This window comes from Thunnus albacares, chromosome 7 (assembly GCF_914725855.1).
Source record: "Thunnus albacares chromosome 7, fThuAlb1.1, whole genome shotgun sequence".
NCBI lineage: Eukaryota > Metazoa > Chordata > Actinopteri > Scombriformes > Scombridae > Thunnus > Thunnus albacares.
The window spans coordinates 26131036-26153082 of record NC_058112.1 but is presented as its reverse complement, the minus strand read 5'-3'; positions in this window follow the sequence as shown (position 1 = coordinate 26153082).

The window sequence follows — 22047 nt, the reverse complement described above, 5'->3', positions numbered from 1 at the left end:
TGAGGCAGCATGTTGTAATCAGTGGGGTGGATATACCTGCTTTGATTTATTTACACTGATTATTCTCACATTCAAACGTATGATGATCAATGTTTACAGTTATAAATGAGAATATTAGTTGCATCTAAACACTCTCTAAGTGTTTGTAATGTAGTTCTATTCCATATTTTCTACGTTTACATGTCATGCTGAAAGAGGGAGGAACATGAAGGTGAAAAATATAATGCATAATGGTGCACAAAAATGTCTATTGTCTTTGTTGTTTTTTCTCTTCTGTGGACAAACAGTGAAAAAGCTGAGGCAGCACGAGGAAGACACGAGAGAAAGCTTAAGTACACTATCACTGACCACAGAGAAAGATGTTTGACTCAGGCACAAAAAGAGCTGTGGTCATCTAAAGCTGAGAAAATAAGAATTAATGGAATCTTCTACATGCATTCAGAGCATAAACTTTCTTTTTTAAATGTACATTTTAATGTTCCCTGGCTTTAAAAAGCATTGCATAACAAAACCTTTTGAATTGTTCATCAAAACTTTTCCCTCATCATGTGAGAAAAATGTCAAAACATTTTTGACAGCAAATGGCACGATGAGGGATTAACTGTCATTAAACTGAGTGACAGATGGCACAAAAGTTATTTTATCTTGAAGGCAGTTTTGAAGATTTTTAAAGATTTTTTTTTTGTGCATGGAAATATATTTGAAACAAAGGACAGCTGGTGAAAGTAACCAGGACAGCAGAGTTTTGCAGGTGATGGTGATTAATTACCTCCTGCAACAAAGAAAGCAATATCGCAGATCCTCCACCGTTCAATTACAGCACTCAATGGCATCATCAAAATTTTCATGGCCTTCAGCTGAGCTGAGCAGAAACATCTCAACCAAAACGAAAGGAAAGATAGAAAGATACAGTCATTTCCTCTAAAACAAAATCTACACATATTTAATTTAAAGATGTAAAACCTTCAAAGAAAAGCACAGACTCTTGTGTGTGCATTTGGGTATGTATTTGTGTGTGTGTGAGTGTACAATACGTTATGTGTTTTCATCCATATGTGATTGTTTGCGTGTGCATGTAGGCATGCTGCAATTGTGTGTGTGTCCTGTGAGTGTGCGTGCGTGAAAACAACACTCTTTTTCTTCTTCTTGCTTGTTTACTTCCACTGCTTTCTGCTTCAGAGGTGAGAAGTGTTAATGAGGGTGCACCAGCCCTTGCCACCCGATAACAAATACCACTCCAGAAAAACCCATCAATACCGTGATAGTGGGTGCGCACAGATTTGCTGGTAATTATGCCCTCTGGATGTTCCTGAATCCGCCTCCCCAATCCCCCAACCACCTACCCCCCCACGCAGCACTGTGCTGCCCATCCTCTGGTTCCCCCAGTAGGAGAAGTACAGCCACTGAGAGCCTGAGTATGGGGGCTGGACCAATTAGAGGAAGAAATACACAGCACAAGAGCTCTTAGATCAGCCAAGCAGGGTAGTGCCAGGCGTTGTTTTTCAGCTCTCATACAGAAGCTTACTGGTGTGACAGCTTGAAGAGAAAAGACCACTGTCTACTCACAGCTGGTACAGAAGATTTTTGTTCTGTTAAACCTGGATAACAGGGAACCATAATGACGGAGGCTGTGTTTCTTTGCGCCATTCAGGTGAAAAGATGACTGCAAATGGACAACTTCAAATAGGCCATTAAAAGTGTTAAGAGTAACAGAGTAGTTCCATAAACTGCTAAAAAATCACTCCTCATGACTTAATATCTCCTGGTTGTTGCTGCTAACATTGGGCAAATTTAGTGAAATGACCTCCACCAATCCATTAGTATGCTCTAGTGGGACAATTTCTCCCGGACAGAAAGGGAGAAAAGACCCTAACGACGGTGTGAAAGGTGTTGCCTTCTTCTCTCCCATAAGAGACGTGCAGGTGGCAAAGTGGCAGAGCTGTTGTCATGGCAACCCCCCTTATTTCAACCATCCCTGGCAGGTTCTGACAGATGTGTTAAGCCTTGTGGGCAATTGGAATCCAGAGAACTGACCCTCTCTTGCTTGTTTTTCTGCTGGGAAGTTCTGATTTCAAAAGAGAGAGTTAGAAAGAAAGAGAGAAAGTAAAAGACAGCCAGCAAGTGAGAGCAAACGTGATCAGTAACCTCCTTTCTGCTCTTCCCGCTGTGTAATCAACGTGACATTGCAGGTGGAAAGCTCTGGGAACTTTCTTTGCCAACAGACCCCAGGGCAAGCTGCAGGGATCGCTGGCTGACAGAGAAACCCTAGCTCAGGGACTTGTGATGTTCTCTCTCAGTCCATATCAGTCTCACACAGTCCACAGCATGAACCCAGCTTCTCCACCATCCCTCGGATTACTTCCAATAAACAGCATTTCTAGTCAGTTCTGTCAGAGCCTGGAAGAGAATATCACTTCTGTCATAGAAAATGCACATAAATGCAATTTGGGTGTTTTTCCTGCACCCTCTTGAATTTGAGAGTTTACATGGTTATTTACATGTTGAGGGATTTTCATAATGTTTGATCCTCAGATGTTTAAGAACCCAGTGTAAAAAAATGGAACCAACTATATTTTGGATATCAGCATTTTCTTATGGCAGTGTTTACGAAATCTCTGAAAGGCTCCCAAGCTGTTTAAATTCTGCCTGTTATTGAAATTCCACCAGTGATGCATGTGAGGGGGCAGAATGTCAGCCAAAAAGAATGTCAAGGGCTAGTGAAGAGCGTGCCATAGCTACTGAGTACTGCCAAATGCTGCTTGTTGAACTTGAACTTGTTATATATGTGTGTGTGTGTATTCATACATACATACATACATATATATATTTGCTTGTGTGTGTGTGTGTGTGTGTGTATAGTCAATTCTAAAATGAAAAATCAATCAAGAACCATCATTTATGAAGCAAAAAAATTTGCTTGTTGGAATTTAATTTTTTTGCATTGTAGATTTTGAGAAAATTATTTGTATTTGTATTTATATTCGAATAAAACTGCAAAGAGACTTAAAAATCCTGTTTTTGTTTTTATTACGCTTTTAATTTTAGAAAATTAGGGAGGAACAAAGGCAATTCTTACTTTGCACCTTTCAACAACAAGTTATGGAGGATCCCTTGGGAGCACTTCGCATTTGTCAGTAGCTCAGCTTTGTCTCTGGGGAACACACCCAATTCCGGGAGTGATGTCCAAATTAGGAAATGTGCGTCATGGAGCAGGTGGATGTGACTCCCTCATTGAGACCTGCTAAAAGACATAACAGCGGAGCAGAGGAGAGAGACCGAGATAGTGATGTAATCGACCTGTGCGCTGGTATTTGACATGGGTTTTATTTTTCTTCCCAAAAACATATAATTTTTAAAATATTTGTATGAAACAGATATCCATTAAAAAAACCCATTATTTGTGCTTTGCTGAATAATGTGTTTTTATTGGCGCACACCCCTATTACTGAGGAAAACATATGCCGTGCAACAAAAGCGTTGAGGTTAAGGGTTCAACCCTACTGGGGCCACATAAAAAGTGAATGAAAGCACTCTTGATATTTGGATAAAAGCACCCATCAAATGGCATATATTCTGTTACAAGTACAAACTCAGAGGTAGTGCAGAGCATGAAGTGGCAACGATTATGTTTTGAACTGCATAATACAGAACATAATTGTTTGCAAATAGAATTTTCCACCGAAATGCTAAACGCACCTTGATGTCTTGACAGCCAAGATATGAAAACAAATTGATGGCTCTGGAGTGGAAAGAGGGGGAAGCACGTGTTGAATACACATTGTTACACATGGTAATTTAGAGATTATGCTCAAAGCAGGTTTAGACAGCGTTTACACTGCATCCTAAAGAATTGTTGTTCTATAAAATGAGCCATTTATTCGACCATCTTTGTACAATACTCCTGCAACATTTCTCCACCCAAAGAAGAGTCATTTTTGCCTTTTATACTTCAGTTGAGTGATTGAATTTTTTGATACAACATGCTGATTTAGGTCAACATTACAATTCACAGGCTCAGTGGCTACTGCAGTAGTAATGCAGATTAGATGCAGAGTACAGTAAATGCCTGATGTTGAGTCTATATTGGCTACAAGATTCACCCATTAGGTTCTGCTAGTCTTATTAGCATTCGCTGAGATTTCCTGAAAATGCATCTGCCAGTGTGCACACTTGATTAGAGGCCAAGAAATATGAGGGTAGATGTCCTCAATACTGTTTCTTTGACAGTCTGAATTATTGAACTTATTTTCACACAAGGAGTTCTGTTTACATGATGGCACCAATAAAAAATATAGCACACACGAAATATACCAGACTGATTCCCTCTCTTACCACTACAGCCTCATTACCTCAGCTGAATGTAACATTGAGTGAATGTCAATGTTTCATTGCATATTGAACTGACTCCAGTGCCACTGCAGTGAAACTGTTCCAGACTGCAGACAGACAGATGAGGTCTGTGGTGTAGTTGTCAACATCCTGTTCTCTCAGTTTTTTTCCTGCTGCTTTTAGATCTTGACTTGCAGGGTGTCAGATGCCAGGCAGATGTCCATCTGTTGCAGTTTGTCAGCTACTTCTTAACCGCATTGGATGTGACATAGCACGTCACATTCACTGATTTTAACAACACATCCTGTTTTTTTTTTTTGTTTTTTTTTGCCAAAGGTCATAACTGATGTATGTGCCAAAACCCCTGCCAGTGTCTGTATCTGTGTTGACATATCCTCATTGATGTCTCTGCACCAGAGACTAAGCAGCACCAACCGAGCAAATCTACCCCCTCCCTTTTCTCTGGGGACTGCTGCTGTGGTTGTTGATGTGTATCTCACCACATAGGTGCCTGATTATAGTGTAAAGTGGAAAAGCACCTGTGAAACGGGTTCTTTGCATTCTCTTACAGATAGATTTGGGGCTTTTAAAATATTTTTAGACACTAACTCACTTAAATGAGTTGAATGAGCATAACGCTGGTGTTACCGTGTCATGAACATGGATTAAACTTTATGATTGTTTATGACTGTTGTCATTGCACCCTATTACATCTTTAAGAAGCTCTCAGACTCATCCACTTAACTCGAGGCAAAGGTAATTAATTATGCATGATGGTGTCGTAAAAGCATTTGAGAGTAATAACAGTTTATTGTAGCATTTAAAGCCTTCCATGACGTGTTCATAGCAGCTTATATCTCTGTGGCTAATGTCTAGTTTTTAAAATAAACATTTAAACAATGTCTACTTTGCATTGAAGTGACATTAATAACCAAATGACACTTCATAAGAAGGTATCAATAAAGTTTAAATCATCTTAATATCAGTTTTCACAACATAGTTATACTTGTATTACACACACTCCTTCAAAAAAAAACACCAAACCAGCAATCTATGTCATTTCATGCTTCAACATAAAATGACAAACATGTTATTGTTGTTGTTTATAGGTCATCTGATAAAAAACTCATTATTCAGAGACAGCCAGGTAGGAAAGAAAAACATATGAGCAGAGAGGATCAGACTGCCACAGATTGTATTTTTCCAAAAAATGGCCTCACAAGACTCATGTAAATGACACACTAGCAACTAAGCAACATACAGTAGAAGTCATTCTATTTCCTAGCCTATATGGGCTTTATAAGCATACAGAATTTTGTCACATAAAATATTATGTACTTGTTTTTAGCTACAGCCAGAAATTAGTATCAGTTGGTTTCAAAATAAAGAAATTTACAGCTACAATGAATCTACAATACAGACAGCTGCATCACTTTGAATTGATTGATTAGTTGGTGAAGAATATCACATTTTGCTTTGCCAGCAGGAGCAGACTGAGCATCTGGAAGACCTGAAATTTTCCCAGGACCTAAGAATAGAGGGTGTTGTATGTTGTGCAGATTGTAAAGCTCTCTGAGTAACATTTGTGATTTTGGGCTATATAAATAAAAATGACTTGATTTGATTGATGGGGAGTTCAGCAATACTGGATATAAATGGGCATTTTTTTCCTTTTAAATGCCATGTTATTGTTTAATTTATTCTCTACAGCATAGTATTAATGGGCAGAATGTTTGACACGGTTGATGTCTGTTTCTCTAAAAATGTTTTTGGCTCATAGCCTTTAATTGCTTGGTATTTCCTCATGCACATGCTGTATGAAAGATCAGATTAGAGTAGGAAAGGCACCCTTTCTCTACATGAGCACATAGTGCAGTATCATGTATATCTGTTGGTGTGGATGTTCTTTTATGACTACATGTAGCTAGCATGTCAAATAACCCCATCGCTATCTGCAGTTACAATTAAAATTATGTTGATTTCCATGACATGGTGCCATTTTTATTCTTTTAGTATTCGCCCCTTATTTTGGCTCCCACTGCATATTCTTAAACAGTTAGAAAGAAGCCAAAAAATGTGACAATGCACATACAGAAAGCATGGTGCAGAGCCACAAGTTCACTTGTAAATTAGTGCTGGGGAAGCTGCTTTTCCTTGTGATCAATTATTAAGATGCTTATGTCTCAGCGGTTGGGAAAGTAAGTGTTGTAGCTTGAGATCAGACAAATCTTACTGTGCTAAAAAATACGGACTGTAGCCGTTGAGGTAATATGAGAGAATAGTGTGGTAGAGTTATCCATCAAGTGATGGGAAAACAGAAACTAAAATCATTCTTGTGCCCAGAGTAGATTATTGGATCATAGTAAACTATTTAAATAATCTCTTTCTTGCCTCTATCTGTTGTTTTTGTGGTTGAGCTGCAACCTTTCTTTCACTGTCCAGCAGGCTTCCCCAGGATTAGACCCCTGCCTCTCCAGGCAGGAATTGTCTTCAGACATGCAATGAGGTTTACACCATAGAAATTATAATTTTGTTCTCAACCTGTCTGCAACATATCTGCATTTCAACTTGAATCTTAATATATGATGATTTATAAAATTTCAAAAAACTTCAGTTCATCGCAACCTATGTGAATACATCCAAAATTCAGATGTGCAAATAAAGTGCTGAGTCAAAAAAAAAATCCAACAAAAACATCCTAAAGGCAAAATGTACAACTTATCATTTCGACCACGCTCCATAAATTGCATCCACCAGACAGCAGAAGAGAAACAGCCTCAATGCTCTATCAACCATTCTGCTTTCTTAGAAGGTCATGAGCAACTTCATCATCGGCAAGTTGCCAATGGCAACTGTTACACTTATGATATATGTTGACATGCCTTGTCTCCGTCAGACTGGTAGAACTGCAAATCAAGAGAGATATAAGTTTAATATGAGAATGAAAGAATGACTGTTGCTGAGGACTGCTGGACTGCCCTTTTGTAGGATCATCTTATTTATTACCATTGTCTCGTATGTTTTCAAGTTTTAAGATTTCATTCAACTAAAAATAGTGACCTGTAAAAGTGAGAATTCAGAGGTTCTTAACTATCTGAACAATTAAAGTCTTTATAATTAGCAGTTAACCTTAGTTTTTCCACTAGCATCCCACTCTGCTGAAACAACTACAGCTGGAAACTGAGGTGTTGAGTGGATTTGCTGATGGGAAAAAATGGTTCCAGAAGAGTTCAGGATCACTCAGAAGCAATACAGTGAAAATAAGGTGGAAATGAGATGTGAACTGCATAAAGTATTATAATAATACAGGCTTACACAATTGGATGTATGGTTTGTCCCCGTGCAACACCTTGTTTTCTTACATCTTCCTTTGGCTTGGCAAAAGGCAGACTGCGATTATTCCACACTGCAAGGCCAAGCTGAGAAATGCTGGGCAGCAGGGAGGCTGAGTGTGACTGCTGTGAAGACTGCTGTGTCAGTGTTTGTCAATGATGTATCGTGTGTAGAACGAGGCAGCGGCTTGGGGGTAGATTACTTTCCTAAACAAGGCAACAGTCTTAAAGGGGTGAGTTACTGCCCTGGCTATTGGTTTCTCTTCCAGGGCCCCTTGACAGCGGTAGCATCTTAATATTGGCTACTGACCAAGGCAGCAGATCCCCTGCCAAGTGGCAGCCACCTGGCTAGTCTGCTCTACTGCAGCAGAGAAGCTAGAAATGGAATACCGACAGACAGAGCTCTACAGAGAAGGAATCTGAATCCAAAGGAAATTCCACAACATTTCAGGCTTGAGGAACAGCTTTTTTGTTCATGTTCTCATATCCAAGCTAGACTGCTAAATGTCACTGATATAACAGATCACTTCTTTCTTCAGTGGGGATATTTGACCAAACTACAACCTGGTGACAGTCTGAAATATTCAGAAGTTCCATCCCTGTTGGAAATAGGTTCTGGAAAACTACAGCTACTCACTAGCAAGGTGTTACTCTGAGACAAAGACAAAGCTATCTCCACTGCAAATTTCAAAAGTCCACAGTATGGTAAAATGCCCTCTAAGGTGCCCCCACAGTATCATGAAATGTCCTCTAAAGTGCCCACACAAAGGAGAAAACATACAAAAGTTCTGTAATGACTGTCTAGTTGTGGGTATATCAGGATGAAATGCCCTAAAGAGTGCCTCTATATGTGACAATCTGGAATGAAGAGTCCTCATGGTGCCCTTTTCAGTGGAAGAAAATGTGATAGTGCCATGTAAAGAATCCCCAAAAATTAGAAAATATGATGCGTCCTTTAAATGAAAGGGATGTTATGCAGTGCCCTATTATGCTGTTGTAATGGGGTAAGCTGGAGGTTCTGTATAGGTGCACTTATAGTGAAAAAAAAAAAATTAGGGTTCCCCTAAGTCTAACATACTGAAGTGCAGAGATGGGTGCCCTCTCAATAAATAGTGCCCTACTGGGTGCACTGTATGGGAGAAAATCATTGCGAAGTGGGGGACCATTGAATGTATCAGGTGCCCTTTATATTTTTCACCCCTGCCCCTGAGACAGCCTGAGTCCGCCACTGCTCATTAGTGTGTAAAGTAGTGTGCTGGGTGTATCTTCAATATTTACTCTCCTTTAAGCGCTATATTGCTCTCCACCAACTCTGGGTCTTTAGTTGCTAGATTTTCCACATTTCTTCACCAGCTAGTCGCTAACTGTTTGCCATTCAGTGCTTGGCAAGTAGTGTACAGTTAGTTTATCAGATCTTTCCCATTTAAAACCGTTACCATACATGCTGTTGCTGGAAACATGGCTGATGAGTACAATGAGGTTCAGCCATAGAGAAAGTGTGGTGTGAAACCAAAACAATGAGCTAAAAGAGGCTTATAATTTACAGTCAATTAGTCACTAGAATCAACTTATATTGGTCTTCCAGGACTTGGATGGATCTCTCTGAGATGTTAACATTTGTACCGCAAACACCTTATCACATCCAACACACAAAATCAAATCTAAATTGACAGAAATCTGATTTAACTCACTTGTTTTATGCAGAAACAGTTCTACTATAATTTCATCACAGAGCACAAAACATCTGCAGCAATATACATTTTTTTCTCTCTTCTCCATATAACTGGAGGTGATTTTGTATGGCACATGTTTATCACACAAACTTGATGGTGACATTCAGCAATACTCATTTTCTCGCTCTTAGCTTTTCTCATATTCCTAAATTCCCTGCTTGGCAGACTCACCTCACCCTAATATAAATTTCCTGTATTTATTTGTTTATTTTGGCTTGAAGTAATTGCTTCACATTGCCAAACCTACTCTCCTCTCTTAGACCAGGCATCCATGTGACAGTCTATTCTCCCATAGGCTTGCACGTGGCCATGATAAATTAGCTTAATGCCTTGCAAATATTAATCACATTGTCACCACAGCTGAGCAGGGAAGCAGTTTAGTACTGCAGCCGCCACGCAGCCTCATTTATCAAACCCCGGAGCTCTCCTCCTATGCTAACCCTCCTGCTTGCTGTCTCCAAAACACAAGCTGTTCCCACCCAGTTTTCTATTGCCAGAACTGCCTTCAACCGTTTCTTGAGTGCCACCGTTTGCTTAGGTGTAATACTACTACCTCAAACGCTCATCCACATCTACAAACACTGTAATTCTGTGGTTTGAAATCAGTCTGTAGTGGAGCCTTATCTGCAAAGTGAGATTTTATCATTTATACAGTTGGAGTGACTGGAATTTCATTAGGGACTCATAAAAGTTTTTAAGTATTTTTGCAGATAAAATGTATTTAAAATTAAATAGAAAATTGCAAAATTGCTACTATTTAGGTCATTTGTACATTAGCAGACAACTGTGACAAATAATGTCTCCTAACATTCAAAGAAATCTGCAATTCAAATACTTTTGTCTTACGACACTTCTCTAAATGAAAACTAGATTTGTCACAGTTCCTGTCAAAGACACCAATTAAGTATTCCTCACCTGTCCTTAGCAGTGTTAATTTTGACAACAAATTTTGATTTAGTTTTAGTCAGTCTTTTGACTAAAATACCATTTACTTTTAGTCATATTTTAGTCATTTGAATTGTTTTAGTTGACTATATATCATAAGATTTTAGATGACTAAATCTACAGTAGATTTACTCTAAACTTTAAAATCTAACAGGTTTAGTTAAAGTGTAATTCATTATGTAAACGTTTCTCTAGGATTTCCAGTTAATTTTCTGTATATACACATATTACCAACTCATTATGGACTCCTGGAGGAAACATCTATTCACCTGTTATTATGAAATGGTATTAAGGTTTGAACGTGCAATGCAGACACAGTTTTAACCGTTGTGATATGAAACATGTCTCTATTTATCTTAAAATCAAATACAAATAAAACCAAGTCTCATACAAAAGACACAAGCATATGGCCTTGCTGTTTTGCAAAGGACCATCTCAGACAATAACAAAATAACACCAATAAGGTCTACTCTCCCTGAATAATTACATATTACATATACTCTACTGTCTCCATCATTAGAGCAAAGTCCTCATCTTCAAATGTGTCCAGCAATCCATTTTGCTATGCCCTCCTTCTTGGTATGCAGTTCTTTACAGTCACTTTTTACTTAGAAGAGCTGTTGAAATATTCTGCTGGAATGCACTAGCTTATTTGCACTCAGTGGCCCATCATAGTCATCAGAGGTCTTCTGTGTCTGTGAGGTTGAATAAGGGGAAAAAAAATCAAGTACTGATTTTTTCTCTCTCACCCCCTAACCTTCCCTGCCCTCTTTCACTCATACACACACACAGCTCCAAGTTGTCTCTATACTACATTTCTTCTCCTTTCTCTCGTCATATGTCTAACATTAAGTATACACATTTCTGCTCCTTTCTCCCATCATATGCCACACATTAAGTACACTACATTTCTGATCCTTTCTCCCGTTATATGGCTCACATTAAGTATACACATTTCTGCTTCCTCCTCTCATCATGTCTCAAATTAAGTATACTACATTTCTGCTCCTTTCTGCCATTATATGTCTAACATTAAATATTGCACATTTCTGCTCCTTTCTCTTGTCATATATCTAACATTAAGTATACACATTTCCGCTCCCTTCTCCCGTCTCATATTACCATATGTCTCATATTAAGCATACTACATTTCTACTCCTTTCTCTCATCATATGTCTAACATTAAGTATACTACATTTCTACTCCTTTCTCCTATCATATGTCTAATATTAGGTATACTACATTTCTACATTTCTGCTCCTTTTTTCCGTCATGTCTAACATTAAGTATACTACATTTCTGCTTCTTGCTTGCTTCTGAAAATCAAGTTTGACATTATGTTTTTTTTGACCTGTCAGTGTAGTAGGCTACTGAAAGTTTTCAATGAAACATTTGTTTGTTACATATTTGTTTCATTTTGAGGACAGTGAAACTTATTATCACTTATTATCTTTAGCGTGTCAATCAATCTTTAGTTTACAATCTTAGATTAGCAACTCTGGGTCATTCAGCTGTGGTTTCTTTTAGCTTGTACTGTATTACAAGTTTAGCAAAAACACACCAGCTCGGGTTAACTGATAAAATAACGTTAGTTTGAAGAAGAAAAAAAAACACTTAAGTGTGCTTACCTTTGCAGTTGGTTGTGTTTTTACCAGAGATTGTCCCTCCATATTATTTACAAAGGGCCGTGTTTTCCTTGACATCAAATGTGAAACCATATGTCTGATCTGTTCCCAACTCATCTCTCCCTAAGATTTTGTCTCATTTTTATTTGTTGACGAAAGTGTCAATAGATTTTTGTCATCAAATATTAATTTCTATTTAGTTATCATCTTGTTTTCACCAGTGAAAAAATGTCATTGACAAAAACTATGATGAAAATTATTCAATGAAATTAACACTGGTCCTTAGTGCCAGTAGGTCATACAACTATGCAGTAGTTCTTTTTGTTATGTATGCCCCCAACTCACCCAATGTGCCTGTGAAAGGTAATACCAACTTATAATATGATCAAAAATATTCAGAAAGTCACCACTCACAAATAATGAATGCAGGAGTGAGTGTGGCAAGAATGATTATCACCCAGCACTGTTGGTTGAAGATGTGCAAATGAAGTGTTTACGCTTGAATATAGTACAGACATTTTTGTGGTAGACCTTGGCAAATTACACTGCACCTCAAGCCTCAACCTCAATAAGTGCCTTTTTGGTTTGGATGTATGGAGAGCGAGTTGTAACACAAATAGCCTCACCTCCTCATGTGGGAACATTCTGGAGGGCAGGAAAGTAGTGGCCCAGCATGGGGCCATCGCTTGCTCCAGGGTTGTTTAAACCATTCCAGATAAAAATCATTAAATAAATGTAAAGGGCAGTCTTGTCTGATGTTTTCTTAAGCTGCCTTTGCTGAATACAAATACTATATGATATAAAAGCAGCGGAATTATATTTCATTCATCTTTAAAAGGCTCTATGTAGTTCCATTGCTCTTTTTAAAAGGAGGTAGGGTCTTCAAAATATCACCTTGCTATAAAGTAATAGTGTCTAGAAACAACCATACAGTTGGTAGTTTATCATGACCAATAAAAATAAATTAATAGCTCTCATGGTTTCAACAAAAACTGATAATCATAACGTTCATCAAAGTAGGATTTATTGAAGGGATGTTGTATTAGACTGCATTAGCTGTACCTAATAACCTGGCAACTGAGGGTATAAAACATTTCTGTGGTTGAAAATTAACAGTTTCCGCAAAGCAACTACAACTAAAGGTACAGTAAAGAGTCTCTCTTCCTCTCTCTTTGTCTCTCTGTGGTTTTCTAATTTTTTTGGCTAGATTTTGGACACCATGTTTTGGCAGTAAGCAACATGCCTTTGGCTGTTTACTTAGCTGGCAAATAATTTTGGATTCACCACCCACAATGTGTGGTGGATTAAATCTCCATTTTCCATTTAGGTTTTGACCCACTTTGACCTTGGGGTCAGTCTAAACACTGGAAACACTTTTCATCTGTCACACCATAAGACAATTACTTTTTAACAGTGATTTGTAACAGTTTTGGAAAGCGGCATATTACGCTCCAATGGTTCCAATGAAGTTCTGAAAACATTGCAATGAGTCGTTCTGGAGTGCAGACACAAATGACCTATGTGGTTGTTTAATTTGGAGGACTTGGTGGCGTTGTTGTTGTTGTTGTTGGACAAATAAAGCAGCAAGAGATATAAATGGTTCAATAGGAATAAATACAGGACATACACTTGTTCAGGCCCTAGTTCACCACACTGTGATGATATTATGTACTGTGGCACACTGACCTTGTGCTAAAGTACATTCTGTGGTAATCTCCACAATATATTTTCGGTCAAGATTTCCACCTATAGCTTCTTTTCCCCTGGGCTGCCACTGGATTTCTCCTAATTTTGCTTCAATGTAGGAAATCACTGTTCTAGAACAGGGACTTATTCAGTGGCACCATGGGGAGTGCTTTACCCATTAGTGGGCAGCACAGTGACCTTCAGACAATCCATCCATTACCCTTTTGTTTCTTGGAGTATTTCCTTAGGAATGGGACTATGTGCCAAAATGAATGAAACTTGCCAGTTCACACCCATGCTCTGGATGGCTGAAAAATCTGACCTTATAATAATACATTTCATGATACAGTCAACTGATCAACTATAGAAGGACAATGGGAAACATTCATGAGCTTGTATGGTTATTAAAGGTAAACACTAAATCAGTTTGTATTGTATCCGATGTGTATATACTATTTTTTGAAGACAAAATGAAAACATGTTCTACAAACATGTTCTGGCAATGACACCAATGTTGATTTGTTGACTAATTGTCTACACATAACAAAACAACATTACAGCAATGTATAATTTTATATATAATTTACTGTCAACAGTTTGTGCTTGCAGTAGTTATGACCTTTTGTAGATGTCTCACTTGTGTCAGCATACCCTGTATGAAACTCTGTAAGGTATAACCAGAACATGTTTTTAAACCTTTATTGCAGTTAATTATGACTGCGATCTACAGTACTTCTTTTTCCAGAGTACTGGAAACACAGTTCCATGTACATTTTTAATGAAGTAAAGTCATAGGGAGCTGAAATTACATGACAGCAGCACCATTTTTGACATTTTAGCTCTATGCAATGATTCTCATGCTTGTGGAACAACACAAGAAAGTTGGCTTTACTGGGAGGAAAATGCTGCTGTATCAAATGAAACTTAAAAAAATTACACGATTTTTGCACATCATCCCCTAGTTTCAAGAGTACCAAAACAACTAAACATAATTAGAACAATATTTTAACTTTATTATTTATTAATTTACACCACTAATGATAACAAAATGGTGCCAAACAAAATACCATTAGAAAATAGACACATCAGAAAGATGTGCTGTTCACATTGGCTGTAGAACTATTTCTTTTAAGAAAACTGTATTTATTTCCACCCAGTTAAACAAGCATGGTTCTCATTTTGAAAATGTTAGTTTCATAACTTTTACGATAACTTTCAGTATGACTATCTGATTTTTATCTTTTTTTTTTCTTTCCTGCATCAGGGCATTGGGACCCCTCATGAAATTTGAGTTTCATTGAACACAACATTGATATTCAAGGTAAAAAAAAAAAGGTGTCAGAATTCCTCACCGCAAAAATCAACCAAATTAAGTATTTTACTTTTAAGTACCTTTTTGCATCTTCTTCAATGATGAGTAGTTTGATAACTTATCACAGTAATTAGTTTGTTGCCTAACCTTTTACACACACCACGGTTGTATTTGTACCACAAGTTACACTTGTTTGCTAGGTGGTATAGCTAAACTAATGTTATCTAGCTTACTTTTACTTTAAGCTACATTTTGAAAGGGCAAACAAATTCTGTGTCTCAGTGTTGTAAATGTTGCATTGGTAATATTAATTAAATTCTTGACGATATACTGTTGGCCAAATTTCAAATTAAAAGACCAGTCGTTCATAGATAGATAGATAGATAGATAGAGTACTTTATTAATAAGGGTAATAAGGACTGTATATTCCAGGTAAAAGCAGAAACAAATAGGCTGTCATTTTGATAATATGATATGAGAATATAAAGACTGTTTGTTCTGCTCTCTAAAATCAACCTATCACATAGATATTTTTACTTTGACAGACTTGACATAAAAAATCAATATGGATATGCTGCCATATTAGAAGAGAAGTGGAGCTATGAAAAATGTTAAAATCTTAACAGACTAACCTGGCTGATCCAGTGAAAGCTGTAATTCTGCATTGATTTCACCTCATAAATCTATTTCATCTCTGCAGTGGAGATGCAGCTCATGAAGAAGATACAGGTTAAAAGATATTTAAGACTGAGATGATTCAAACATGGTCTGTGATGCTGCTGTGAATTAATATGTAATTGATTTTTATTTGCAGGTCATTCTCTCAAGCTTCAGTGAGCTTGAAAAAAAAAGAAAGAAAAATGCTAACCGACTAATTGAAATTCAGAAGTGCTTTCAAAATATTTATCAGCTAAATGAGTGGCACATATGTATGTCATCCTGCATGTCTTTAATTGATATGAGCATTTAAATAATGTAAGATGGCAGTGCAACTGAAAACATTTACTACTCCTGCCTTTCCATGCAATTCTCAAATAGCTATTAACATTCTGCTGCTCTTTCTTTTCTTTGTAAATAGGAAATAATTGGTTCTAATCTTACAGTAGTATACATCTTTATTATGAACAGCATATTACTGTATGTTGGCCTATGAATGGGCTTTCTAAGTTTAGATACTTTGTAATAAAGTAAGTCTATGTGCATATCTTGTGTTTGTTTGTCTCTTAAGAAAGTTAGATAATGTTTGTGCAACTTGTCTAACCAATTTCATTGTCTTGCCATAACCTAAATAATATAGCATTAGGAAACAGTATACAAGACTACAGTATACCCTCTGTCCTTTTTCATCAGACAGCCTCTAAAATCTGTTTTCAGTTATGCGTAATTCGATCTACGTTTAAAGTTAGGATATTTCACAAAGAGGACAAAACCAACAAAAGAACTGAAATACTGAAATACTGCTAAAGCATTCTGGCAAGTTGTGATCAATCATTAAATGAAGAACCGCTCTTTAAAATATGTTATAATAAAATAATGATCCTATAATAAAAATGCAAACTATACTATATGTACAATAAATCACATCTCATGGTCCATTTTTTTTTTAATGGGGCAGTGCAGCGTGATGGGAAATATGGGACATATTTGACCCCCTTTCCTCCTCTGTATACAGTAAATTTTCTGCTCTTCTCAGGCAGTGACATAGTGTGATCTAAACTATTGTCCTAAATCATCTTAGACATAATATAAAGCATTTGACCTTATTGGGACCAGCATACAGTCAAGACTGTGACCTTTCTTCAAAGAGAGGTTGATGGCATGTGTTGACATGACATGTCTTCTGTCAGAATTCAAACCAAAGATGTCACGGGAACATCCATAAAGAAAGAGATGTAATATGTTTAGCAAGCAAAATACTGCAGACATCAGGTCAAAACAAATTTTCACTACGGGTGGCATTTTCCTAAAAATCAGCAAAGTGCATTTTAAAGAGCAAGGCTGCATAATTCAACTGTTTAAGGTGCTGCGGCGATGGATAGTATTATAAAACAGTAAAGAACAAAATAGATAACTGAAGTCCACCCCAAACTGCGTCTAAAGACGATTACAGGTATTAAATCAAATTAGCTGGAAGATAAATGACTTAATCTCCATACATTTGCGTTGTCAGTATGTTTTGTTTTTGCACCACTCACAGAGAAGGGAATTGCTTACGCGTATAGTCCAACTTGTGCTGATTAATCGCTGCTCTCATCGCAGCATGGTAAATCTCGATAGGTTTCAGTTCGCAGCAGGTAGGAACATACACAGAGACGTACACAATAAACAAACATGACAGGTTGCAGCTTCCCGCATCTGCCTGTCCTGTGCATGTCTGTGCAGTGAGATTCATTAATTGGTTTGGAGATGGAGAGATAGATGGCTTAGATTAGGCTCCCTCTCACCACCTCACCTTCTCCCTTGTGTCTCACCCTCGCTCTCCCCCAACTCCATTACTGAACTTTCCACAAGCAAATTGAGTCAGGCCCTCTTAATTAGATTGTTTCTCACTGCATTTCTAATATGTGACTAATTAGAGGAAGACAAAAAGAAGGGGAGATTGCCCAGCCTTGCACCAGAGGTGAATCTGAGGATTTATTAAAGAGACAGTCAGTGGGTCAGTCAGCAGTTAGTGAGTTGAGATTTATAGCAGAGTAGAAGGCGAAGCTGACAAGCAAGCATGTTTTAGCTTTTATATATATATATACTTGCCACTTAGAAAGACAGGAGAGGAATAATTACCATGTCAAATAGCTAGAATCTGAATTCATTCACAGCCTGTCACTCTTGTAGGTGTTCCTACAGCCCATTTTATAGCAGCTTTCAGTTGACTACTGAGGCTGACCAAACTGTTTTGAGTGATGGTAGCCGGCATAATGGCTCTAAAAGGAAACATGAAATATTAGAGTGCATAATGATAAGACCACAAGAATTCAATTGAAGCCAAGTTTTGTTAAGAAATCTTGATAAAACATATACATATAATATAGTCAGCTCCAAACCTGGTGAGTTAAAAGCGAATTATATTTAGATAACACACTTTTCATCTGTAAAGAATGTGATTAATCTATTTGTTTTATAAGAGTTAATGGTTTAATTCTTAAAGAATAACAGAATATTAATATTAGCTTTAAGCAGTTGACATTGTTTTCATAATTTAAAAGGACTGCCCTTTAATTTGTAAGATTAAATATAAGTCCTCACAAGATCTAAGAAGTTGGATCATATAACACCTGTCCTGATGTCTTTGCATTGTCTACCAATTCAAGCGAGAGCTGATTTCAAAATCCTCCTCCTTACTTATAAGGCTTTAAATTAATTACCTCCTTCGTATATCTCCAACCTTATTACTCAGTATACTCCATCACGTCCTTTACGTTCTCTTGATGCTGGCTACTCAACTATTCCTTGATTTAGTAAAAAATCTTTTGGTGGTAGAGCCTTTGCCCACCAATCTCTCCTTCTTTGGAATAAACTACCACTGCACATTCGGGAGGAAAGCCCTGCTGAGGCTTTCAAATCTAGGCTGAAAACATATCTTTTCTCTGCATGCTATGGCCTCTACTAATTTAACCGGCTGGGAAATCAAATCACTCACGGTTTTCTTCTTTGACAAGTAGATACCCCGACTCTGCTCCGGTTATATGATCTCTATTTTTAAATTCCTTACCTCAATCCTGTTGCTGTACTAACATTATTACCTTCGTATGTGTGTGGGTGCATGTACTTTCACCTGTGACGTCATTTTTTACTTTTTCGTAAAAAAGTTAGATTCTAAAGATTTTAAAGAAACTGCAGCTGAAGTTGATATTAATTAATAACATTGGTACTTAGCAGCAATACTAAAAAAAACAGTAAAACTATTGTTCGAGCCATGCCACTACTCAATACTGAGACAGTAAAAACAGCATAACTTGTGCTTTTTTGTTGTTTCACCTATCCAGACATTGTACACACTGTAACAGACCTGAAATGTCATGGTTTGAAAATACTCTAAAATGTTATTTTTCTTTTAAACTGGGTAGAGTAATTCATATTACCCTTTTCAAAATTCAGGACTAATAATAAATATTTAGGAATTCCAAGGGCAAAGAGTCACCGTAGAGGCACTTCACTCACAGTATTTAGGCTGAATCATTTAAAATGTTATGTGTCATTCCCCATGTTAAGACATGAAGTCAAAGAGATCCCTAACCAGCCAATTAGTACCCATCTCTATGCTCATCAAGGCCAATTAATTATGGAGGCTGGAACGAAAACAACGATACACAGCGGGCCCGCTGGAATAGCGTGTAAAGCAGCCCCGATGCACTTAGCGCCCTAATGAAAGTGAGTGGTGATGGGGTGAAGGCGGGGTCAGTCAAGGTGAAGACTCGTTAAGCTCGAGGTCTTGGGTGGAACGACAACCTGCTGATTCAGAGGCTCCCCCAAGATAATCAACACCATCAGAGCTCTATCCTTCCAAGGCTATAAGGGCTCCAGAAACAGGGGAACACAAATCAATATAAACTCTGCATGAACAGCACAGACCACACATGCTAATGAATTTCACATCTACTGCTGTACCTTTGTCAAAATTCACACATCCTTAACTTCAAGGCTCCCTACAGTATATGCAAAATATGAAGCAGAAAGACTTAATTTTCCGCACCAAGCCTGTTATGGGCCAGAAGTGCTAATTAGATTGATTTCAAAGATTCAAGTCATGGATCATTGGCTGGAACTATATGGCACTGTATAAGAGTCTTACAGTACATATATAATAGAATCATCTACTGCAGAGGCTCATAAAAGCAAGGATGATAGGAAATATATTGTTAATTATGTGGCCAAATGTTTTCTCACTGAAATGAGTTGAAGATGAGAGTCTCAATTAGAACATTTCATATTAAGTTGCTACATTTGTAAGACAATTTTACAAAAACAACAGGAGAAAATGTGAAAATATTGATAGAGCATTCCCTTCTAATAATGGTCTATATGTAAAGAAATTTCTCTAAATTTCTCATTGAGATGAATAAGCTCTACATTTTAAACATTTTTACACATTTATAAAATTGTATACATTTACAAATATTGTTTTTACAAAGCAAAATATAACAAAGGCTGTCTCTGTAAAACACTGAGTAGAGCACTCTACAATAGTAAAGAACTTTATTTCTTGTCTTTAAAGAAGGAAGCAGTAGTTTTTGTAGCTTTTTTACTCAGCAAATCAGAAAGTGATGAATTGATTGCTACTGAATTGCAGTAAATGAATTGTAGAGATTGTCCTCAGTAGAAATTTCACCCTGTATGACCTATGTTTTCAATTTTTCTGACAACTCTCGGTTCTGCAACTAATGACTGTCCTCTCTCACCAACAAAGGCAGAAATAGTGTAACATTGTTAAACTGCTGCAAAACCAGTACAGGGTGGATGGTTGGGTGTACAAAATGTATAACCTTGACATTAGAGATCGACGTTCATGTTGGTTTCTTTTAACTGTGACCATGATCCTTCCCCAACTTTAACCAGGTTTTTTTAAGTTGAAAATTAAAATTAAAAAAATTAAAAATTAACCTAATACTAAACATAAATGTGCTGGTTGATGAAATGCCAATATAGATTGCTTTTTGTATAGGGGAAATAATTTTGGAAGGTACTTGTTTTGTCATGTACATAAAAGAGCTTGTAAGAATTGTAAAATCTTGAATCATGATTTTTTTTCTATCCCATGTCAATGTGTTTCAAAAAGCTTACATTAGAGCATTAACTGTCAAACGTGACCACATTAGTCAACTGCCACTTTATCATTCTCTCATCTACTTTTGTTTTGAAAGTAAATGAACCACCGTAAACATACTTTAATACACTTGCTAGCATAGCAACATTAAGGCTACAAATAACCCATAATGCAACACACTCTGTGGGAGCACTGGTAAGTGATCTTGTGAAAAGATAATATTCTAGTCTTTCAATATAAGACAATAGAATACAATATTGTCTTATATTGGGGCCATTATGATATGAGACGACTATTCATCCATTGTTGCTCTTATCAACAAGACTGACTCAATCACTGGCTGCTTCAGATGAAAGTAACATGTTTACAAAAGTATCAGGTGTTTCTTTCACCGAGCACTATTCATCTTACTAAAAACAAATTAAATTACTTTAAGGAAGTACTTACGCTTATGCATATTTCAGAATTATCCTAAGGAAAAGTTTCCTGTTAACATATTGCAGCATATGGCCAGCATGTTTTTATGATCTGGCATCCCTGTCCTCTTGTTCTCCCTCGTCTGTTTATCTGTCCATAATCTGTCCTTCATTTTGCTGCTTTGCTAAAATAAATGTGGGGCAAGGCGTTTTGTCTGGCAACAGAGGACAGATGTTGCCCAGTGTGAGACTGACAGTTTGCAGTATCCAGAGGCAGCACAATTTAGTTGGTGCTTAGTCAGACAACTGAGAGCTGTGAGTTTTCTCAGGGTTAGAGGCTTATTAAAGATGCCTAGGCATTGTGTTATTGTTAAGGCTATGATAATGTAAAACACGCTGTTGACAAGAAACGTGTGTGTTTGTCTGTTTGTGTGAGAGAGAGACAGACAAATAGTTTGTATTTCTTGTATTTCTAAATATGGGGATCATTATGATTCATAATAAAATTCCAAATGAGGTCATTCTATACAGGAAATTATGGACTTTCAGTGAGTCAAATACAGAAATTGGCTGCATTTGCTGATGGAATTACAGTTCAAAGTTCAGTTGACCTTTAGTTGAGATGCTTTTGAAACACAACCTGGACTCAAGGCCAAAAATGAAGTTCTGTGTTTGTGAATGATGATATTCTTCCTTACTCCAACATTGTGTCCCCTGTGTCCCTACAACCATTAAAATACCAACACTATATTGGAAAAACATTATGTTTTGCCTCCTGCGCATTTATTTACATAATTAGCACACAGTAAGGTAGAGTGGGCTATTCTGTTGACCTGCTCTTATCATGAATGCTCTGGTCACAAATTATTTGTTATTGATACTGGATATAGTAACATTGAATAGTCAGG